At 41.2% G+C, this 21,275-nt stretch overlaps 1 long non-coding RNA gene across 1 annotated transcript in view; it reads right to left on the bottom strand.

Annotated features, from left to right (window-relative positions):
• Positions 1 to 21,275, bottom strand: part of LOC132598251 (uncharacterized) — a 46,741-nt gene that overhangs the window by 17,132 nt on the left and 8,334 nt on the right. The window contains exon 2 of the long non-coding RNA XR_011377914.1: positions 10,187 to 10,275. This is a non-coding gene — a long non-coding RNA (uncharacterized lncRNA). The remainder of the gene's footprint in view (positions 1 to 10,186; positions 10,276 to 21,275) is intronic.

The following is a 21,275-nucleotide window of genomic DNA, read 5'->3' as shown; positions in this document are numbered from 1 at the left end:
ACTAGACTGCCAGGAAAGTCCCTATGTAACATTTACATTGTATTCGGTATTACAAGTAATCTAGTGATGATTTAAAGTATACGGGAGGATGTGTGTAGCTTATATGCAAATACTACACCATTTTATATGTGGGGCTTGAGCATCTGTGGATTTCGGTCTCTGCAGGGAGGGGGCCTGGAACCAATCCCCTGAGGATACCAAGGAACATGGTACTAGAATGGGAGGAAATCTTGACTAGAATAGGATTTGGTCCAAGGTAAAGAAAGCTACAGAGTAACGATTAAGTGGATGGCACTATTCTCAAAGGTGCTGTCATGGGCTCCTTGGTTGGTTGATGGGTTTACAAAGGGAAAAAGCCTGGACAAGGTCTGGAAACAGGAGACTGAGAAAGGAGGATTGATATCTCTTTGTCAAGAGCATAAGAATGCTATCTCGTTCGTGACCTGGAGCAAGCTCTGCAGATCTTGTTGCCTTGAGGGAAGTGTTTCTCTTCTTTAAAAGGGATTTTGATTATACTCGTTCTGGGAAGGATGAGCATGTGAGTTGTTTGGCTGAAAGTCCAAAGTGTTGTTCCAGATTGAACAATTCGGTCTTTGGGGAGAGATCTTACTTTGAGCTATTATGTCTCATGGGTTGCCCTAATTGGAAGTGGAGGATCATATTTTAGGACGAGATTAGCCTCCTTAGGTAGAGGGATAAAGTTTCCTAGAGGAAGAGAGAAATTTGCAACATGATGGATTTAAGAATGTTACAGAGGACGGACAGGGGAGCAAGGCTAGGAACCAGGTGACCCAATGAGAGGATCTATGTGAAGAATTTAACTTCCTCTTTAATTTTTTCATACACTCTGGGAATGGTGATGTTTAGGGTCATTTAAAAAATTTTTTTCATTGCAGTATAGTTGATTTATAACGTTGTGTTAGTTTCTGTTGTACAGCAAAGTGAATCAGTTATAGGGTCATTTTTAATATTAAAAATTATCATCTTGTCTATCTCCCAACCCTCAATCAAGTCCAACAGCTTTGTGTTGTTGATGGAATGGGGTGAATTAAGGATGTGATAATAGAGGGAAATGTTACCTTCTGCTGAGGTCAGTGTGCCAGCATCCCCTCTAGGAGGGGACAGTGCCCCTGGAGATCAAAGTGGTGAACTAGCAGTGAGTAGCCAGAGGTGGAGCTGGGAGAGGCAAGCCACAGTGCTGGACCACTTCGAAAGCAGATGAGGGAATTCCCTGGCAGTCCAGCGGTTAAGACTTCGCCTTCCAATTCAGGGGGTATGGGTTCTATCCTTGGTTGGGGAGCTAAGATCCCACATGCCTTGGGGCCAAAAAACCAAAACATAAAGCAATATTGTAACAAATTCAATAAAGACTTTAAAAATGGTCCACATCAAAAAAATCTTAAACAAACAAACAAAAAAAGCAGATGAGAATTGGAATGAATTTTAATGAAGTGTCCACTGGAATTACATAAATCAAAGAATGGAGGCTTTCCATCTGCCCTTTCATTAAGATATTGGAAGAGCAGATTTCTCAGGATCCTAAGTAGCTGAGCACATGTGTGGCTGAGGCTTTCTCGGAAATGCTATATCTGTATTCTAGAAGGGTTGAAGATGAGAGAAGGTGGGAGCCAGGAGGTATCCATCAGAGGAAACCTACAGAAGCCAATGGGGAAGCCAAGTCAGGAAATCTTTCCACCTCATCAGTCACTATGATGAGTGGGAAAAACAATGCATCTATAAAGATGTAAGATTTTGTCAGGATTGAGAATTGCCATTTCCATTTGCCATTTATAGATACTAGTTATTGTGTTTTGCTTTCTATTGATTAAGTTATGTTAAAATGATCTTGTGGTGAGAGTGTTGGCAAGAGAAACACCTGTTCTTTGTTTCATTACTAGGCAAGTTGGGGTTGTTGGCAGAATATTCCAGCAAAAGTACAATTCTATGAAACTAATTATCTAGAGAACCTGTGGAAGGATTTGCTGTAGTAGGTGGTGTTACATTTAGATGAGGAATTTTTCAGTAGCTATGGAGGTCTCAAAGGATCTATTTTTGAGATGGGATAGCTGAAGAAGTAAGAGTTAACAGTTTTGGGTGTAGGGAGAGGAGGCAGAGCCTGAGATAGTGTTGTCATTGCAAAATTAGAACAAGGCTTTGGCAGTGCTTCCAACTGTATCGTATAATTAGGCAGGAGACTTGGTGAGGGGAAGGATGGGGAATTTGGCCTCAACTGCATTGCCTTTGAAACCCTGATTTAAGTTTCTGTTGGATTTTGCTCCATCTATTCCTCTAGCCTTTGAAAATGAAATAACTTATCTTCACATGTGAGTTCAGCTCCATCAAACTCTTCTCTTCTCGTTGGGTAGGGGAACTGAACCCCAATCCAGTCTCATGGACCCCATATCTAGGATGATGGATGATTCATTGCTTTGGGAGCTTTTCCTCACCTCTAGCACCCGCTGATACCACTGTTTAAGTGGCTTTTATCTCATGCTCCCTCTCTAACCCTGCGTCTCTATTTATCTGCAGGACAATGTTATTTGAATGTCTTTACACATTATATTTAATTTAATAAATAAATTCAAATAGTTCTAACAGTCACCTTTCAGAGATTTTTTCATTACTGTCAAGAGAACCACTTAGCTTTTCCTGGTACCCTAAATAAAAACTTAGAGACTTTTTGACATCGAATCCCTTATTAATTTTGCTAGTACTTTTTAACGTAAAGTCCTACATATTTACCCCCATTCAGACCTTCGTTACCCCTAATCAGACTTTAATAAAAACCTTGATCATTTTTATGTTTTCTGTCTCAGCTTTATGTATTACATATTACAGTCAGCCACTAGAGGAATCTTCTTCAAACATGATTTTCCAATTTCATCCACATACCTCTGGCTTCATTTCATTCGTTTGTTCAGATTTTCCCCCCAAATACTGTTTACTTACTTTATGCCAGCATAGTCACTTGGAAATAAAGAAATACAGTCCCTTGTAACAACACATTTCTGTAATGAAAGTTAGCTTATATATGAATGGTAAATAGAAGAATGATATCAGAATTAATGCAGAATTCATGTTGGTTTATGTGTTTTCCATATATTAATATTTTGTGCCGCTAAATAGTAGTACTGAACACTTGGAACACAAAGGACATCATCACAGCTGAATGTGACAAGCCAGTATAGCGCACAATGCCCAGTTGCTGAGTGTTTGCTCTTCCCATATTTGGCTACATGCTCTGACTTGGAAGGGCTTATCTTGGAAGGTAAATATTGGAAGGGTCCTTGATCTTTGTGTATTTGCTTTTTTTTTTTTTAACATGCAATTTTAGAGATAATACAGAGAGATTCCTTGTGCCATTTACCTAGTTTCCCCCAGTGGTAATACCTTGCAAAAACTATAGTACAATATCTCAGCCGGGATTTTGATGTTAACAGAGTGAAGATCCATTAGCATTTCCATCACCACAAGGATCCCTCATGTAGCCCTTTTATAGTCACACCCACTTCCTTCCCCACTCCCCCCTTAATCCTTGTAAACACTAATCTGTTCTCTATTTCTGTAATTTTGTCATTATAAGAAACTTACACAGGGATTTCCCTGGTGGTGCAGTGGTTAAGAATCCACCTGCCAGTGCAGGGGACACGGGTTCGAGCCCTGGTCCGGGAAGATCCCAAATGCTGGGGAGCAACTGGGCCTGTGTGCCTAGAGCCCATGCTCCATAACAAGAGAAGCCACCACAATGAGAAGCCCGCACACTGCAACGAAGACCCAACGCAGCCAAAAATAAATAATTAATTAAAAAAAAAAAGTGACTATTAAAAAAGAAAAAAAGAACGTTACACAGATGGACACATACAGTATGCAACCTTTGGGGACTGACTTTTTTCATACAGTTTTCTGGATATTCATCCAAGTTGTATGTATGATACGAGTTCACTCCTTTAATTGCTGAATCCATGATATGGATGTACCACAGTTTGTTTAACCAGTCAGCTGTTGAAAGACACCTGGGTTGTTTCCAGTTTTTGACTATTTTGACTGAAGCTGCTATAAACATTTGTGTACAGGCTTTTGTGTGAACATAAGTCTTCAGTTCTCTGGGATGAATGTCCAGGACTGCAATTGCTGGCTTGTATGAGGGTGGCATGTTTGGCTAAAAAAAAAAAAAACAAAAAACTGCCAAATAGTTTCAGAGCGGTTTTACCGTTTCATGTTCCCATCAGTAATCCAGTTTTGCTGCATCCTTGCTGATATTTGGTGTTGTCACCATTTTTTATTTCAGTCATTCTGATAGGTGTCCACTGGTATCTCATTAAGGTTTTAATTTGAATCTCCCTAATGTCTAATGATATTGAACATCTTTTCATCTGCTTATTTGCCATATGTATGTCTTCAGTGAAATTACTCTTCACATCTTTTGCCCATTTTCTAATTGGATTGGTTTTTATTTTTATCCGGAGCTGTAGTTTGTAGTTTTTTCCATCTCTCAACAGTCTTTTGTAGAGAGAACATTTTTAATTTTGATGAATTTCAATTAGTCAGTTTTTTCTTTTCTGGATTGTGTTTTGGAGTCTTAGAACTCTTTTCCTAGCCCTAGATCCCAGAAATTTTCTATGTTTTTTGAAATAGAAGTTTTATGGTTTTACATTTGACATTTAGGTCTATGATCCATTTTGAGTTAACTTTTGTATAAGGTGTGAGGTTTATGTCAAGTTTCATTTTTTTGCCAGTGGAAGACCAAGTGCTCTAGCACCATTTGTCGAAAAGGCTGTCCTTCCTCCATTGAATTGTTTTTACACTTTCATCAAAAATCAGCTGGGCAGGCTTCCCTGGTGGCACAGTGGTTGAGAGTCCGCCTGCCGATGCAGGGGACACGGGTTCGTGCCCCGGTCCGGGAAGAACCCACATGCCGCGGAGCGGCTAGGCCCGTGAGCCATGGCCGCTGAGCCTGCGCGTCCGGAGCCTGTGCTCCGCAACGGGAGAGGCCACAACAGTGAGAGGCCCGCGTACCGCACACACAAAAAAAGAAAAATCAGCTGGGCATATTTGTGTGAGTCTGTTTCTGGGTTCTCTACTGTGTTCCATTTACCTGTGTGTCTGTCCCTTTACCAATACCACACAGTCTTGGTTACTGTGGCTATGATTACATAGCTTGAAATTAGGTAGACTGATTCCTCCCATTATTTTCTGTTTCAAGACTGTTTTAGCTATTCTAGTTGCTTTATCTTTCTACATAAATTTTAGAGTAATCTTATATATATCTACAAAGAACACTTGCTGGGATAGTGATAGAAATTGTGCTAAACCTGTATATCAACCTGGGAACAACTGACATCTGTGCTGCATGGAAACTTCCAATCCATGAACGGGGTATGTCTTTTCATTTATTTAGATCTTGTTTGATTCATTTCATTTTGTAGTTTTCAGCATACAAGTGCTATACATGTTTTGCTATATTTATACCAAAGTGTTTCACTTTTTTGAACAATCGTAAGTATTGTATTTTAAATTTCTGTCTTCTGAGGCTTCTCCTTTCCTGATCCTTTGGCTGAAAAGAGCAGGCTTTTGTTTGATGTTTTTTTCTTTTTTTGTCTGCACTCATTGGCATTTCTGGGACTGTTGGCTTCTTCAGCTCCACATTTGGGATACATGAAGTAAAAAGAAAACCCAGGGAACTCACTTCTGTGGCATTCCTTGGGTCCCAAGTTCCCTAGCTGGTCCCATAATCCCTGTTATGTTTTTTGTTCATAATTTTGGTAGACCTCAGATTTTTCAGCTATATATTTGTTGCATTATAGCAGAAATACCTGCATATTAAACCTGAATGCTGCCCTTTAAGAACTTACAGTTTTTAGAGGATTCTAAATTTCTCCCATATCTTACTTAATATTACATGGCAAAGGCAAACTTTTTGGTTGCTAAATATCTCCACCATCTGCCTGTAGTTGAAACTTAAAGCTTCACTATTTGCATTGCATTCCAGTGGACTCTGTTCTTTCTTCCAATAAAATATAATTACTACCATGTCCCAGGAGAGTTCAAACACAAAACTGGGATTGAGAATTAATAAGATAGTGTGAATGAATTATTAGACCCTTTCCTGACACTTTGCTGCAGGCTGGGTATTTTTGATAGGAAGGAAGCTGGAAAGATAGACACAGAGTGCAAGGAGGTGGGAACGGTCCACTCCTCTGCCTATTACCATGTGACTTTGGGCAAATTATTTAATCTTCTCATTAACTTAATCTCCTCATCTATAATATGGGGATAAAAATAGAACCCATCTGTTTTAGTTTTCTAGAACTGCTGTAACAAATTACCACAAACTTGGCTTAAAACAACAGAAATGTATTCTCTCACAGTTCTGAAGACCAGAGGTCTGAAATCAAGGTGTCAGCAAGGCTGTGCTTCCTCCAGAGCCTCTAGAAGAGATTCCACTTTTGCCTGTTCCAGCTTCTGATGGCTGGCAGCCTTCTTTGACTTGTGACTGCTCACTCCGACTTCTGCCTTTGTTCTTCTGATCTAGCTGGTATAGCTGAGGTCACTTAGCCACTTCATTCATCTGGCGACTGGACCATCCTTCCAAGATGGTGTTTTGTCTTCCAGGTCTCTCTCCACATGGCCTCTCTTCATTCAGTGATGAAGCCTGAGTTTTTTTTTTGTGACATAGCTGTTGGCTTCCAAGAAAAAAAGCAGAAGCTTCCAGGCCTCTGCTGGAAGTAGCCCAGTATCACTTCCACCAGATTCTATTCGTCAAAGCAAGTGACAAAGCTATACTGGATTTCAAGGGATAGGGGAATAGTCTCTGCTTCATAACAGGAGGAATAGCAGTCTCCCACCCCCACCCCAGGGAAAGAAGGGAGGAAGGAATTGATCTGGAGATTCTCTACGACAGTTGGCCCTAAAGACTAATTTTGGCTTCATAGGTTTATTTTGTGCAGGTCTTGCACGCTGAGCACCTATTCCCATAACCTAGTTCAGATCCTGTAGTTCCATCAGGGAAATGGGATTGCTGTTTTCTCAATAGACCTTTTATCTTCTTTCTTTTGCTCACGTCATTTCTTTAACCTGAAATAGTATTTCTTTTTTTTTTTTTTTCAAGTCATTCATGTTCACTGAGTCTTTACATTAAAGACAAACCTTACCTTCTGCAGCTGGTTCTCATTAAATTCACACAGTTCTTATCTTTTTTCTCTCCAAGTTCTCTAGACATTTAGGTATTCAGTTTGCATTTTATTAATTTACATTTGCTGGAAGTTTTTTTAAAAAAAATTATGTATTGCCAAATATTGCAGATGCGTATAGTCAGATCAGATTGTAAATTCATGGGGACCTGGGCTGTCCTACTTTTGCCTCTTCCCAGATCACCTCTACCAGTTATTTTGCACAAGCTAGATACTGTAGTTCACAAGAGAGCATGCTTCTGAGTGAAACTGAATTTGAGGCATTTCAAGAAGTTACAGCATATCTAAATTGCAGAGAGGTTGAGAAGGCTAGATAAATAGGATATAATTATTTAGTAGGTGTTCTATTGTTGAATGAGTAAATGAATGCCTACATGCATGAAGGCCACTGGGACTTGGCAAATCCATTTTCAGTGGAAATTAATTTGGTGCATCAAATATTTATTGAGCACCTAATACGTTCCTGTCACTTTGCTAGACACACAGATGGAAATGTAAAAAAAAAAAAAAAAAAAAAGTAAGAATTCAGTCACTGACCTCCAGGTAAATAGATACAGAAGAAAGATGCAAACGTACTCATATTGTTAATACAAACCAAGCAGAGGAGGCTGGGAGAGCACAGGGAGGGTGACTGAGCTTGGCATGATCACATGAGAAATGGTTCCTGGGTAAGATGACACGAATCAAAGCTTAGTAGGGGCTTCCCTGGTGGCGCAGTGGTTGAGAGTCCGCCTGCCAATGCAGGGGACACGGGTTCGTGCCCCGGTCCAGGAAGATCCCACATGCCGCGGAGCGGCTAGTCCCGTGAGCCATGGCTGCTGGGCCTGCGCGTCCGGAGCCTGTGCTCCGCAACGGGAGAGGCCACAACAGTGAGAGGCCCACGTACCGCAAAAAAAAAAAAAAAGCTTAGTGTGTAAGAGACAACCAGGCAAAGAATGGGGTAGAGTAAGGAAAGGCATTTCAGACGAGGGAACTGCATGAAAAAAAAGCAGAGGATTATTTCAGCATAATGAGTGCAGTGAAAGACAAGTGTTGAAAGCCTAGAGTGGGAGACAGCAATTTGGAGAAGATAAGAATGGAGAGGTGGGTAGGGACAGATCAATGAGAGCCTGTTTTCCTGAGAGAGAGTTCATCCAGGCTTGGGAGAGTCCATGGACTAGTACAGGCAGAGGAATAACATGGTCAACTCGAGATCCCTCTGGCAGCCAGGTGGAGGATGGTCCTGGGTAAATTAAATGAGTGTGTCCATCTTGGCAGGAGATGACTGAGGCCTTATACTAGACTTTAATAATAGAAACACAGAGGAGGAATGGGTTGAGAACTATTTAGCAGGAAAAATTATCAGGGCTTGGTGAGTGATAGAATGTAGAAGGGGAAAGAGAAAGATGAGTCTAGGTGAGCTGCCAGATTCCTGGCTTGGGTGACTGGGTAACTTCTGTGTCATTTTTTCATGGAGGCAGGGGAAGAGAATGGATGATATGGGGAAGAGGACAGGTTCAGTTCTGTCCTTGTTGAGTTTGAGGTACCCGTTGAGATATTCAAGTGGATATAGGAACTTCTTCCATTGGAGAAGGCTACTTGGGAGAGTCACGTCCTCAAGGGAGAGCCCAGTTTCAGTTGTCGTGAAATGAAGGGAGCATCTGTGAAGAGGCTGAAGACCTAAGGTGGTTGGATTATCATGAGATGGAATTTCAGAGGGCACAGTGATAGCTGTGGGGTGGGAGGCAGAAAGGAGTGGTTGGTCAGAGACCGGAGGCTTAGAGTCCTATCAGACGAGAGGAGTGTGTGGAAGGGTCAGGGGAGTATGGATGGCATTTTGCTTGGTGACCAGAGATGACATAGCTTTCAGGCTTGGTGTGGTTAGCTGGCCTTGAGAATTCCCCATGGAATTTAGGATTTAACGCAGGGCAGGGTTTGGCTTTGGCTTTGGGCAGCTTGGGGGGAGTGGTTAGTATCAGTGGTGGTTCTGGCTTCATGTGACAATGGTGTCAATGGAGTCTGTGATGGTGGCCTCCAGGCAATGGCCCCATGAGATTTATGAGCCCTGTGGTGAGTGGAAGGTGGGCTGGCAAAAAATGGCTCTTAGATAGTTGTGTGTATAATTTTATCTAAAAGTATACATCAACTAGGAAGTTAGCCAGAAGATATTTAATTAGTCAGAATATTTCAAATTTTCTTCTACATTGGTAATGGAGACAAAGTGGGGGGAAAATAGAGAGGTCAAGAAAACAAATGCTAACAACCACATAAGTGAAACTAATCTGACTCCCACTTTGTTACCCAGAAATGATTTTTGAAGTCATTTGCAGGAGTAAAATGAGTTTCTAGGAGAGATGCTTTTTCCTGATACATTTCAACTTCTAATGACCTCTCAAACCTTCTGATTTTTGCTGGAGTGCTTCTTGATGTGGATATTGCAGCTGGGCATTTGACTAATTAAAAAGTTCAACAACAGATAAATGCGCCAAAATAGAAAGCCATTTTAGCACAGGAGTGATGTGTTAGGAAGATCCAAGGCATCAGGCATTTAAGGGGTGAATCTTCTTACAAAGCTTCTCCCATGCTTACCCCTCACGATGACCTCCTATAGCCCTTCCGTCAAAGTCTCAGAGTTTCTTCCTGTCTTTCAGAGACTTCAACAATCTGGCTTCAACCTCATCTGTCAAATGGGAATAATAACCATTGCTCTATTTATCCCACAGGTTTTTGGTCAAGACAAAGGTAACCATACATGTGAAAATGATTTGAAAGATGTAAAAGCTATATATGTTTAAAAAGTAGTTCCTTTATGGCTATGTTTTTGCTTTATCCTCCTTCCTTTAGTGCCAGGATTTCCTGTCCCTAAATCCCAGGCTTTCTAATACCAGGTGCTAGATTTCTCTGACCCCCAACTGCCTAATCAACCTCTACTGATGACCAGTTCTACCTCTGCTTGAATATTCACCTTCCATCTTAGACTTCAAAACAGTGATTCTTACTGACCGGCACAGACTTGCCTTTATGGACTGGCTTGTCCACTTCAGACCCATCTTCAATCTCCTCTCCCATGTTTCTGAGCCTAGAGTGACAAACCCACAGCCTCCTTCTGAAAAACAAAAAAACACAAAAATAAAAACCAGTGATCTCCATTGGCCTCTCCTGAACTGAATTATTCTTCTTTCACACAATTTGTATATCTAAATCATTCTCTCCTGTGAAACAGCCTTGCTTGTGTGGGTCCTGGGGATCTGAGTCTAACAGAGAAACCATCTCAGCCAAAGCTACCATGATACTGTCATCAAGTCCTATGCAAGAGTAAAAGTCTAGGAGGAAGCAGGGACTAGAGAAAGGTATCCAGGTCAATCTCCAAAATGAAGACAGACAAGGCAGCTATTGAAAGCTGGAGTGAGAGACTACCCTGGTGGCGCAGTGGTTAAGAATCCGCCTGCCAATGCAGGGGACAAGGGTTCGATCCCTGGTCCAGGAAGATCCCACAGGTCACGGAGCAACTAAGCCCAAGTGCCACAACTAAGCCCAAGTGCCACAACTACTGAGCCTGTGCTCTAGGGCCTGCAAGCCACAACTGCTGAAGCCTGTGTGCCCAGAGCCCATGCTCTGCAACAAGAGAAGCCACCGCAGTGAGAAGCCCATGCACTGCAATGTAGAGTAGCCCCGCTCGCCCTGACTAGAGAAAGCCCGTGTGCAGCAACACCCAATGCCGCCAAAAATAAATAATAAATAAATAAATTTATTTTAAAAAAAGATATCTATAGTATGAGAAAATTAAAAAAAAAAAAAAAAAAGAAAGCTGGAGTATGGGGACTAGATTCAGAAGGCCTGGTAGGCCACGGTGAAGAATAAAGCGTAGACTACCACCTGGAACAGGCACTGTTGGCCAGCTAGTTTCAACACGTTCTTCTGCATGGTGCTTGGGTACATGGCTGGCTGCATGGAAAGGGCCAGGGATGGGGCAGAAATCCTGGTTTGAGAGTCATTATCCTCTACTCAAAACAATCTTCATCATCTTCCACTGTCTATGGAGAAAGTTCAAACTCCGTTGTGTTCAGCCCTTACTAGCTTGGGCATGGAAATGGTCACATTTCCATTAATGAGCGATTATGATGATACGCTTAATGGCACGCAGTTCTGCTTGCTTCTAGGTCCTCTGCTTCCTGGATCCAAGCCCTTCATCTCAATCTCAAGCCTGCTCTTCAAATCCTCATTTTCTGTCTCTGCCTCTTTTCAGAATGAAGGAGTGAATCATAGGGGGGTTGGCCTCAAGAGATATCGTCCTGCTTTCCCCTGGATTTGGTTTCATCCCGGGGATGCTTTACATTACAATTTAGCTTCAATTTGTCCATGGAGCTTAACATTTTATGGTAATACTTTCTCCCTCTCTCATACCAATTTCTTTCTTTTTTTTTTTAAAACATCTTTACTGGAGTATAATTGCTTTACAACGGTGTGTTAGTTTCTGCTGTAGAACAAGGTGAATCAACTATACCTATACATACATCCACATATCTCCTCCCTCTTGCGTATCCCTCCCACCCTCCCTATCCCACCCCTCTAGGTGGACACAAAGCACAAAGATCAGGGAGCTGATCTCCCTGTGCTATTCGGCTGCTTCCCACTAGCTATCTATTTTACATTTGGTAGTGTATATATGTCCATGCCGCTCTCTCATTTCGTCCCACCTTACCCTTCCCACTCCCCGTGTGCTCAAGTCCATTCTCTATGTCTGCATCTTTATTCTTGTCCTGCTCCTAGGTTCTTCAGAACCATTTTCTTTCTTTGATTCCATATATATGTGGTAGCATACAGTATATGTTTTTCTCTTTCTGACTTACTTCACTCTGTATGACAGTCTCTAGGTCCATCCACCTCGCTACAACTAACTCAATTTCTTTTCTTTTTATGGCTGAGTAATATTCCATTGTATATATGTGCCACATCTTCTTTATCCATTCATCTGTCGATGGACACTTAAGTTGATTCCATGTCCTGGCTATTGTAAATAGAGCTGCAATGAACATTGTGGTATATGACTCTTTTTGAATTATGGTTTTTCTCAGGGTCTATGCCCAGTAGTGGGATTGCTGGGTCATATGGTAATTCTATTTTTAGTTTTTTAAGGAACCTCCATACTGTTCTCCATAGTGGCTGTATCAATTTACATTCCCACCAACAGTGCAAGAGTGTTCCCTTTTCTCCACACTGTCTCCAGCATTTATTGTTTGTAGATTTTTTGATGATGGCCATTCTGACAGGTGTGAGGTGATACCTCATTGTAGTTTTGATTTGCATTTCTCTAATGATTAGTGATGTTGAACATCCTATCATGTGTTTGCTGGCAATCTGTATATCTTCTTTGGAGAAATGTCTATTTAGGTTTTCTGCCCATTTTTGGATTGGGTTGTTTGTTTTTTTGATATTGAGCTGCATGAGCTGCTTGTAAATTTTGGAGATTAATCCTTTGTTGGTTGCTTTGTTGGCAAATATTTTCTCCCATTCTGAGGGTTGTCGTTTCATCTTGTTTATGGTTTCCTCTGCTGTGCAAAAGCTTTGAAGTTTCATTAGGTCCCATTTGTTTATTTTTGTTTTTATTTCCATTTCTCTAGGAGCTGGGTCAAAAAGGATCTTGCTGTGATTTATGTCATGGAGTGTTTTGCCTATGTTTTCCTCTAAGAGTTTTATAGTGTCTGACCTTACATTTAGGTCTTTAATCCATTTTGAGTTTATTTTTGTGTATGGTGTTAGGGAGTGTTCTAATTTCAGTCTTTTACATGTAGCTGTCCAGTTTTCCCAGCACCACTTATTGAAGAGGCTGTCTTTTCTCCATTGTATATTCTTGCCTCCTTTATCAAAGATAAAATGACCATATGTGCGTGGGCTTATATCTGGGCTTTCTATCCTGTTCCATTGATCTATCTTTCTGTTTTTGTGCCAGTACCATACTGTCTTGATTGCTGTAGCTTTGTAGTATAGTCTGAAGTCTGGGAGCCTGATTCCTCCAGTTCTGTTTTTCTTTCTCAAGACTGCTTTGGCTATTTGGGATCTCTGTGTTTCCATACAAATTGTGAAATTTTTTGTTCTAGTTCTGTGAAAAATGCCTTTGGTAGCTTGATAGGGATTGCATTGAATCTGTAGATTGCTCTGGGTAGTATAATCATTTTCACAGTATTCATTCTTCCAATCCAAGAACATGGTATATCTCTCCCTCTGTTTGTATCATGTTTAATTTCTTTCATCAGTGTCTTATAGTTTTCTGCATACAGGTCTTTTGTCTCCTTAGGTAGGTTTATTCCTAGGTATTTTATTCTTTTTGTTGCAATGGTAAATGAGAGTGTTTCCTTGATTTCTCTTTCAGATTTTTCATCATTAGTGTATAGGAATGCAAGAGGTTTCTGTGCATTAATTTTGTGTCCTGCAACTTTACCAAATGCATTGATTAGCTCTAGTAGTTTTCTGGTGGCATTTTTAGGATTCTCTATGTATAGTATCATGTCATCTGCAAACAGTGACAGTTTTACTTCTTGTTTTCCAATTTGGATTCTTTTTATTTTCTGATTGCTGTGGCTAAAACTTCCAAAACTATGTTGAATAATAGTGGTGAGAGTGGGCAACCTTGTCTTGTTCCTGATCTTAGTGGAAATGGTTTCAGTTTTTCACCATTGAGAACAATGTTGGCTGTGGGTTTGTCATATATGGCCTTTATTATGTTGAGGTAAGTTCCCTCTATGCCTACTTTCTGGGGAGTCTTTATCATAAATTGGTGTTGAATTTTGTCGAAAGCTTTTTCTGCATCTATTGAGGTGATCATATGGTTTTTCTCCTTCTATTTGTTAATACAGTTTATCACATTGATTGATTTGCATATATTGAAGAATCCTTTCATTCCTGGGATAAACACCACTTGATCCTCGTGTATAATCCTTTTAATGTGCTTCATACCAATTTCTTTAAACCCCCTCGTAACCAGAGACTGTTGGCCTGGAAAGCACCTTAGAAATCATTGAGTCAAACTTCCTGATATTTTAAAATAAAGAGATAGAAAATTTCAGTGATTTTCCTAAATTATAATCACTAGGGAATAGAGTTAGTATTTGTGTCCATGTTTCCTGTTGTCCAGTTCAAAATTCTTCCCCATATACCACCCAGTGTCTTATAAAGTAGGTAACAGGTAATTTAAAGGAATTTATTTATAAATGAAAGATCCAATTTTATGAAGTGAATAATTATTCCTTTACTTACGTTTTGTAAGATTTAATTTTTACATATTAGGTTCCTAATAACAAGATACCCCTCTATCTGATGGAGATAAAATGTATCATTTTTGCATGAGCTTGGCTTCTCTCTCTACCTCCCACTTGTGTGAGTCTCAGAGACTCTGAAAACAGACTTTAGAGTTAACCCAGAGGAGAATTGTGGGGTCACAGGCTGGGAGGGGCAAGTGTGAGTGAGAAGGTTTACTTTTTTGCACATGTCTCCTCCACTGATGTAAGGGTCACATGAAGCAGGGCCTATGCTCTAGTCATCCCTGTGTTGCCAAAGGCTCACACAGTGTGCAGCTCAGAGTAAGGACTTGAGAAGAACGTTCCCTTTTCCTCAAATAGAAATGATGGTACAAGGACTTCACTGGTGGTCCGGTGGTTAAGGATCTGCCTTCCAATGCAGGGGACATAGGTTCGATCGCTGGTCAGGGAACTAAGATCCCACAGGCTGTGGGGCAACTAAGACCGCACACTCTAGAGCCCACGCGCCACAACTAGAGAGAGAGAAAAGCCCGCACACCACAACAAAAGATCCCGCATGCTGCAACTGAGACCCAATGCAGCCAAATAAGTAAATACTAAAAAAAAAAAGAAGGAAATGATCGTACAGAAAACAAGCATAAGAGAAGGTCAGGGATGTACTAAGTTGGTCAGGGGGAGGCAGGGGGTGAAAAAAGAGCATGTTTCATGTTTTTCTTCTCTATTGCTGTGTAACAAACTACCTCAAGACTTAGAGCTTAAAACAACAATAATTTATTATTTCTCTTTATCCCGTGGGTTGATTGGGCTCAGTTGGGTGGTCCTTCTGCTACATATGATGTTGGTTGGGGTCACTGACACGGCTGCACTCAGTGGGAGCTCCATCCAATGTGGCCTGACATCTTCCGGGACTTCTCTCGATGGGGTTTCAATCATTCAGTACTTTAGTCTGAGTTTCTTAAATAGTGGCTGGAACCAAGAGGCCAAAGATAGAACGGCCAGCTCCTGAGGCCAAAGCCTGGAACTGGCAAGGTATCACTTCTATCACATTCTGTTGATCAAAGCAAGTCACAAGGCCAGCCCAGCTCAAAGGGAGGGAAAATAGATTCCACCTCTAGATGGAAGTGACGGCGGCGTGCAGGTGCAGGAATGGGAGGGATTGTTGTAGTTAGGTTTGCAGACAAGCTACCACAGGGAGAAGAAAGGATATACTCCGTGCCTTGACTGACTAAGGCACCAGAAGATACATGTAATGCAGACAGCTAGGCATGTATCTAGAAGGTACAGGTAGCTGTCAGAGACTATTAAGGAGGCAAATAAACTGAAATATGATTTATTCAGATTATCAGTAAGGCGGCTACATACTTTGTCAGCTTAAGTCTCTGAATCAAGAAACGCCTTCCTCTGAACACTGTTGTCTGCACCCAATAGGCTTTTTCAAGACATTAGCTCTGAGGGCAAGAGTATAATAAAGATGTTTGGCTACTGCAGCTTTTCTTTAGAGAGTGCTCAGACTTTAAATGAAAGCAGTAAATTTTCCTCTTCTGCAATAATGAGAAACGCGCAAACCATTTATGTGGCATAATTCAGAAGTTATAGGACAGTTTACAATGAAACATTTTTATGAGCGATCAAATGCAGCAGTCAAAAGATTTTTCCTTATTTCAGCTTGAAAATGCTAAGACTTCCATTCACACTGTGAACCAAAGACAAAAGGAAAGAAGCATACAGGGAAAGAATCGGAAGGCCTGGGTTCCTTTGTCAACTCTGCTGCTCTTCATCTCATGACCAGGACTCGTTGCCTGGTTCTGCTCCCCGCCTCTGCTTCTTCATTCTTCAAGTGGGGATAATAAAATGGGGTCTGCCTTGCCCGGCCCTGCCTGTTTCAGAGGGCTGTTGGGAGGCAGCTATACAATAATAGATGTAAACATTCTGAACACTGAGAAGTGCTCTGAATGTTGTTGTTATTTGATCTCAGTGAATGAATAGGTGCGTATATAATAGAATCTCTCTCAATGTCTAGTATTGAATGCTATTGATTTCTTTGTAGGGCCTTTATTATTATTATCACCATTATTATTTTAAATTACAAATGTCATACATGAGTGTAAGCTAATTGTAAAAAGTTCAGTCATATATAAGGCAAAAAATAAAAGCCTTTTCACATCCCAATTCTCACCCCATCTCTCTCTCTCCAGAAATACCCACAGTTATACCTGGTGTGTATCCTTCCAGATCATTTCCATACTTTTAAAGCACATTCAAACATAGATTACTTACCATTTTTACGTAAATGGTATCTATTAATATGGACTCCCATACAATTTGTAGACAGTTTCTTTAGAAGTCAGTGAAATATTTTCCGTATTTCCAAATTAAAGTAATGGCTAAAGGCTTATAACTTTACTGCAGAGACTCTTTGCAAATCTCATTCATATAAATTGTTTTCCTCATTTATTTGAGTATATTTTATTTCACTGTATTGTATGCATCTTTGTAAGAGTTCTTTAAGACCTTTGGGAGTAAGATTTGAAATACATGAAAAACTTATCACATATTGGTTGCTTCTGCTTCCCCTTCCCTTAACTGCTTTGCTTAGTCCAAACAAACTCTTATGCTGATAGCAGCCAAAGACTTCCCCCTCCTCCTGCCTTCAATATTTTCCCGGGTCATTCCAAGTTCAGGGAGTGACTTTCACCTCAGATAACCTCTACACAAATCCAAATCTACCTTTGAATTCCTCTAACATTCTTTCATAGTTACCTCAGGGAAATCTTCACTCTTTGACCCCGCCCCAATTCACTCACAGGGCTAAAAACCACAGCCCTGTGTTTGACTTGTTAGTGATAAATCTGCATCAATGAAGAAGTTTGTTTGCTTACTTTCTAGTGCTAAAATATTTCTCACATGTCTCCTCTATGCCAGACACTGTGGACCACCAGGCGATGTGAGCATGTGTCAGGAATCCTGACCAGTTTAGAGGGAAGATCAGATCAGATTTGCATTTTGAAACAATAATTCTGACTTCAGAATAAAACACATTGGTGGAATGCAAACATGTTATAGGGAGATCAATATCAAAAGATTCAAGTAAAAATAGTATTTTATGAGGATGAACAGCCTCTGATAATCTTGAAACGACATAGACATTCCTTTTAAAATCTTAAAAATGTTCGTTTATTACCCAATCCTCTGATGATTAAGTCTATTTCAAGCAATGAAGTATTATTTACGATCAAAATCTTAAGAACCTATTTCTCAATTATGATGATTCATAATAAACCGTTTTTACTATTTTTGACACAAACCTATGGTGTGGTCCTGCTTTCGTCCTTGGCCTGGAAGGTGGAGAGGAGGAAGGTCCAAGTGAGGCAAGGCTGGGGGTAAGGGGGGCAGGAGGTCCCCGTCAGACACCAGGGGGTACTCAGCAGGGCTTATGTTGGTGTACTTACCTGGTACAGGATAACATCTTGGGCTTTACGTCCCAACACCTGATTCATTACCTTCCTGCCTCTCCTGCTCTGCTTTTCCCAACTTCATTTGAAATCATTCATGATCCAGATTTTAAAATGGTCATGCTTATCCATAAATACTCAGGAACCTTTTGTTGAGAAGGCAGTAATAAAAAAAAATCTATACAGTATGAGCCAGAATCCCCAAAGCACACGATTTGGCAATGTCAGAGGCATATAAAAATTAGGAACATATTTCATTCTTGTCCTCAACAAGAGGCTCAACAGAGCAATATTAACTATCATGGAGACAGACTCACAAACAGATCGCTATTGCCATTTAAGGATTGTCTCTGAGAAAGGGATTCTGTCTTCTAAAAATGTAATGATTCTGATTTAATACGCACATTAAAATATTTAACAATAAACCTCACTGAAGAATACTGAGAATGGGTGCTGTCCAGGTGATATTGTTAAAATAAATCTTCATTCACTTTTGTTTCATGGAATACTGATTTCTATTTTATTTTATTTTTAAACCATGGTTTGATGTATTTATACTTTTCAGCTCCTACTTTTGTTTCCTTTGCTGTGGTGTTTCCAGATTTCACTTTTCAGGATGTTTGAATAATTTGTGACGGGTTACTTGGACACACAGATTCCAAAAATGAAGGTAAGATTTTAGGTTGGTGAATGGTTCTGCTTGGAAGGGCATCCTCCGTTGAGGTTGAGAACAGTAAAGAAAAGTGAAAACCCTGAGGAAGGTAAAGCAAGAAAAGAAACAAGACACTATGGATAAGCAAAAAACAGTTTTATTTACAGGGAGAAATAGATCATTTTTTGTGCTTTCTGTAGATGCAGCCAACTGGGAATTAACCCATTCCTAGTCTTCCCAACCACAAATGTGGTTAGCCCTAACTAGAGAAAAAAAAAAATTAGGTTGAAGCTGTTACACACAAGAATTCATAGTCTGAGTTTCTTGTTGAAACATGGACCAGAAATGGGAGACAGTGGGGTAAAGAGCACTGGCTTTGGAGATTTAGACTGATAGATGATTACATATATATATACACACACATATAGATGATTATATATACACACATACATATATAATCATTTATCAGTCTAATACACATATATCTATATAAAATTATCTCTCTCCCTATCTCTATATCTGATCCTCTAAAGATGTCCACATTCTAATCCTTGGAACCTGTGAATGTTACCTTATATGGCAAAAGCGGCTTTGCAGATGTGATCGAATTAAGGATTTGAGATGGGGAGATTATCCTGCGTTACCAAGGGGCTTGATGCAAACACATGGGTCTTTATAAGCCATGTGCAGAAGGAGTCCAAGTCAGAGAGAAGGTGATGTGATGACAGAAGCAGATGGACAGAGAGAAAGAGATTTGAAGATGCTAGCTTTTTTGTTTTTAATTTATTTATTTTTGGCTGCACTGGGTCTTCGTTGCTCTGCGCGGGCTTTCTCTAGTTGCCGAGAGCGGTGGCTACTCTTTGTTGCGGTGCGCGGGCTTCTCATTGTGGTGGCTTCTCTTGTTGCGGAGCATGGGCTCTAGGCGCGTGGGCTCCGTAGTTGTGGCACACGGGCTCAGTAGTTGTGGCTTGTGGGCTCTAGAGCGCAGGCTCAGTAGTTGTGGTGCATGGGCTTAGTTGCTCCGTGGCATGTGGGATCTTCCCGGACCAGGGCTCGAACCCATGTCCCCTGCATTGGCAGGCGGATTCTTACCACTGCACCACCAGGGAAGCCCCAAAGATGCTAGCTTTGAAGATGGAGGAAGGCGGCCATGAACCAAAAAATGTAGGCTGCCTTTGAAAGCTGAAAGGACAAGGATACGGGGTCTCCCCTGGAGCCTCCAGAAAGAATGCAGCCCCATGGATTCACTTTAGACTTGTGACCTCCAGAACTGTAGACAACAAATTGACGTTGTTTTAAGCCTCTGAGTTTGATGTAATTTGTCATAGCAGCAATAGGAAACTAATACAGCTGTGGTTGGAAGTGACGTGTTGGAGCTTCCACCACAGCCACCTCTCTCTGGGTGGCCCATCTGTGGAGAGTCACACCCACAGTCCTAATGGAGCTTTTGAAGGGAGATCTGAAGGCACTCAGTGGCAGGCTCCCCAGTGCTGTCCTTAGAGACTTTCAGGTGCCTTGTCCTCTACATCACCAGCAAGCAAATTGTACCTGGCCCTGCACCTCCTTTGGAGCAGACCTGGGATTTAGTGGGAGCTCGGAGATGGCAGGGAAGAGAAGGAGAAGCAGTAGCCCACCCACACACATTGCAAGTGGTGGATTGCCAGCTGTGGCTTTCCTGGAAGGCTCTTAAATGGCTTTCAGAACATTCTTTCTTGGGGCCCTACATTCTTTGGCAGGGCTGTTATGACCCAAGAGGAGTGGCCAGTAAGCCACATCCTCTGGGGTGTTTTGTGGGCTGCTCTGCAGCGTGGCATAGGGACCCTGGCTCAAGAGAGCTGCTTCCCTCTAAACCTAGTATTCAGGAAGTGTTTGGCCCTTTTCTGTTTATCCTCAAGATGAAAGGGAAGTCTCTCCATTGTCCACCTACAAAAAGGAGTTTGCTCCTAGGGTTTAGGGAACTGTTATGTTGAGTCCTTACACCTGTTAAGATAACACCTCAAGTCCCAGAGGCCAAAAATAAAAGGCAACATCTCACTCTCTCAAGCAATGATTCAGTCACCAAGATCAGGCAAGAGACCATTCTCCTATTCTGTAATATCTTCTCACTCCTCTCTGCCCTCATATACAGCCCTAATCAATGGCTGTATGTTGTCCCAACATTTTGAAATTGTTTGACTCTCCCCACCCCCCGACCCCAAATCCATGCATTCTTCAGTGCTGGAATCATGTCTAATAGACCCTGATATTCCCAGAGGTTAGCATGGAGCTTGGCACGTAATAAGTTATTGATAATATTTGTTGGATGAACGAACTTTACCCTATGCAGTTATTTATGTAGTTGATACCCACCAGATGTAGTTGTTTTTTAAAAATTGAGGTATAATTTATGTATAACCCATCAAAAAGTATTAAATATTTGGTTCAATGATTTTTTTTTTTTTTTTTTTTTTTTTTTTTGGCTGTGTTGGGTCTTTGTTGCTGTGCAAGGCTTTCTCTCTAGTTGCAGTGCAGGGGCTACTCTTCGTTGCGGTGCGTGGGCTTCTCACTGCAGTGGCTTTTCTTGTTGCGGAGCACGGGCTCTAGGCGTGTGGGCTTCCGTAGTTGCAGCGTGAAGGCTCTAGAGCACCTGGGCTGCGCGGGCTCAGTAGTTGTGGCTCACGGGCTTAGTTGCTCCGCGGCATGTGGGATCTTCCCCAACCAGGAACCGAACCTGTGTCCCCTGCATTGGCAGGTGGATTCTTAACCA

The sequence above is a fragment of the Globicephala melas genome, chromosome 12, assembly GCF_963455315.2.
Source record: "Globicephala melas chromosome 12, mGloMel1.2, whole genome shotgun sequence".
NCBI classification, from domain to species: domain Eukaryota; kingdom Metazoa; phylum Chordata; class Mammalia; order Artiodactyla; family Delphinidae; genus Globicephala; species Globicephala melas.
This window is presented reverse-complemented; position numbering and strand designations above follow the sequence as displayed.